General features: G+C 32.7%; 1 pseudogene; it reads left to right on the top strand.

Annotated features, from left to right (window-relative positions):
- The first annotated feature begins 2,246 nt into the window (after positions 1-2,246).
- Positions 2,247-3,472, top strand: part of LOC103211890 — a 102,192-nt pseudogene continuing 100,966 nt past the window's right edge.

Raw genomic sequence — 3,472 nt, 5'->3', positions numbered from 1 at the left:
ACTTAGTTAAATTTATAGGATTGGCAATACTAATTTTCAAATCTTAAGGAATCCCTTGGATTTTTATTAAGATTAGAATGTATAAGAGATCCTTCCCCTCAACCAAAAAGCAAATGCACTGCCACTAAGTCAATTCCAATTCATGGCGACTCTATGTTGTTGTTTGTTGTTATGTGCCGTTGAGTTGGACCCGACTCATAGTGACCCCTCCTTGGGTTTCCGAGGCAATATCACTTCATAAGTAGATTGTCCGACCTTCCTTCCGAGGAGTGGCTGGTGGGTTTGAACAACTACCTTCTGGTTAGCAGTCAAGAAGTGCCTTAGGCACTAGGTTACCAGAGCTTCTAAAACAGAATAAACAACTCCATAAGGTTCCAAGGCTGTAATTCATTACTGAAGCAGATTGCCTCATCTTTTTTCCATGGAGCAGCCAGTGGGCCTTTTTGTTAGGAGCCAAATGCTTTAACCTCTAGGCCACCAGAGCTCCTTCCTTGCCCTCAAAGGATCTCAAAATACCATTTAGCTACTGAATGCAAAAAAGAATTGTATTCTCTATCATAAGAGATCTGAAGTAGTCATGTTGTTGTTGTGTGCCATCGAATTAATTCCAAGTCATACATACCCTAGATCTTTAACTTTTGCAATGACCAAAAAAAAAAAAAAATAGAAGGGGAAGATTTCATTCTTTTCCTTTTGGAGTGTTCCTTCATATAAAAGGCAAATATATTTTGGTGTTTAATTGGAATGAAAGAGATTTTAATTGAGATGTTTCTGTTGTACCTGCTTCTAAAGAGCATTGTTTACAGTTGCTAGTGGCTCTTTCTAGAATTAAAACCAGTAATAAGTTTACCTTTGGTTCCCTTTCCTAAATGAATATTCTCACTTTCTTTAGGATCAATTCATTATGCAAACTGATTCAGAGGACTGACCGATGTAAAAGAGGATGCACAATGGAAATAATAAACTTAGGAATCTACCCATATATGGATTGAAGGCTTCTAACAACAAAATATAAGATGATTCATAGTGGTGCACATCCATTTTTAGGGTTTAATTTATTGTTTTGTTAATGTGGCCTATTATGTGACTAACTTACTAGATGGAATATGTAGAAAATGCTGCCAAGTTGGTACAGAAATAAAAGAGATGTAGCTTTTCCTTTCCAGTATCCAATATTGCTCCCCTCCAAAATGACATTAATTGCGAGTGAATCCTCTCTCAGCTCTAGAAGTAGGTCTTGATTAATCACCAATTTCCATGCTCAAGTTAACACATAGAAGAGAGGAAAAATCATGTCAGTTAGACAAATCTAACCCTATTTCAAAACAGTTTTATCCTGTATTTTCCCATTATGTTGTTGTTGTTTTCTTGGTGGTAATCTTTATGAAAGCAGATTGCTATGTCTTCCTGTCATGGAACAACTGGGTAGTCGCTCCGTTTTGATTAGCAGCCTAGGGCTTAACTGTTGCACCACTAGGGCTGTCAATAAATGCCTAATTTGCTTAAACCATTATGGATGAATTTTATTCCTCATGCACCTAAAACATTACTAATTAATAGCAATGTATTTTATGTGTGATAATATTAAATTTACCAAGAAGTTATTTTTAGGACTAAAGAAAACATGCAAAATTAAATATATCTCAAGATTTTAGAAGATTCCCTATGAATTAAAGGCTAAACTGAAATTTCTTTGTTTATGACTAAGGTTATCCACAGGTTTTCCCACCTCCACAAAAAGTTAAGTGTACTTAAAATATTTAAATATGTGAAAAACATAAGTGTTGATATGCATTTTGTAGAGAGGTGGATGGTAGGTAGATGATAGATGATAAAATTAAAGTCTAAAGAGTGAAATAGATTGACTGGTTTAGAATATCTCACTACAGATACAGAAAAGCTATTATACACACATGCCTAGCTAATAACACAGAGTATCTTGGGCATCTAAAACATCAGAATTATGTTTTATGATAGTTTGGTTATTTCAAGAGATACTTAGAAAATCATGAAATAAGAACTCTTTGTCATTGATTCTGAAGGCTGAGATCTACATATATAGTGACCAGGAAAGCCAGTTAATGCTTAAAGGAAAAGCCTACTGATCTCTGAGTGCAGCCAGAACAGAAAAGAAATAGCCTACAGCTTCCTCTCAATATTGTGATCTTGTTGAAGTAGAGCTTAATCATAATTGTCTCCATGGGTGACGTGTACTGGAACAGAGCAGATTATAAAGAGAACAGGAGATGCTTGAAGAGGTGAGTGGATGAATGAAAAAAATCAATCAATTATTTAGCCACTACCAAATATGAGATATTTTCTCTTTGAGCTTATTTCTATCTTAAGAGTTTCAGGGCACCAAAATAATAAATTTACTTTAGATTTCCACTTGAAAAATGCAAAATAAATTGCAGAGTTGTGTATCTTAAATCTTTGCAAGAATTCATTGTCATCTGGAATATATCATTTTATGATAGTTCTATTGTTTGAGAATCATCCCAGAAAAAAGTGTTGAATTGGTTATTAAAATAGCCATATAACCTGCATCTAACAATCCTGAAATATGCCAAATAAATAAATAATGAAAAGATCTTGCAACTTCCCAGTAGGTATTCACCTCAACTAGTATGGCAATCAAATAACTAAATGTTATTTTTTTTAAAAAATGAAAGGACAAAATACTTTTGATTGATTTTTAAGGATGCCAGGAAAAAAGTAAATTGATATAATGAATTTTGGCAATTTGATAAATTATTTAACCTACATGTGTATATGTGTATGTGTTTAAAACTTCTCAGTAATGCAGGAAACCTTTAATGTCATCTACACAACAACACATCTGATAATTGATAAAGGAATTGACATGTAACTGAAAGCTTCCCAACATGTACTCTGTGCCCTGGAGGATCATCTATCTCATTTGTAGACAGGCCTATTTCCTTGCATGATACACATAAATCTATCTTTCTGTAGCTTTCACACACTTATCCTAGTTCTTTCTTATTCAAACAAACAAATATTGAACACATATTCCATTTCAAGCAGTGTGCTGATGCATACATTGAGAACAGTTTCTTTATATATAATAGACTTTCAAATATTTGAATTAATTAGTGAAGATTTAGGTTCAGATACAATGATGAATAAATATACCATGTAAAACAATGATAATTCATTTAGTTTTCAAGAAAAAATAAAGTATATACATTTATTTATAATAAATTTATAATTATGTTTAAAATAATGTCAGAACTTTAGCAGAATTGATTTTTAAGCATTTATCACCATTTTTGTCAAATGATTGTAATTTCCACAATTTAGGAATTAGTAGAAACAATGAGTTAGGAATTTCTATTTTTTCCTGGATTCTTTGACTTACAGTTAAAGGTAAATTAAGGCTTTAAAATTATATTTACTTTATGATATCCATATATGTGTGTATACATAAATGTATGCATGTGTGTGTGTGTGT

The sequence above is a fragment of the Orycteropus afer genome, unplaced genomic scaffold, assembly GCF_000298275.1.
Source record: "Orycteropus afer afer isolate SDZICR_OR568_19922 unplaced genomic scaffold, OryAfe1.0 scaffold00811, whole genome shotgun sequence".
Lineage (NCBI taxonomy): Eukaryota > Metazoa > Chordata > Mammalia > Tubulidentata > Orycteropodidae > Orycteropus > Orycteropus afer.
Note: the sequence above shows the minus strand (reverse complement) of the source record. Positions and strands in the feature narration are given on the sequence as shown.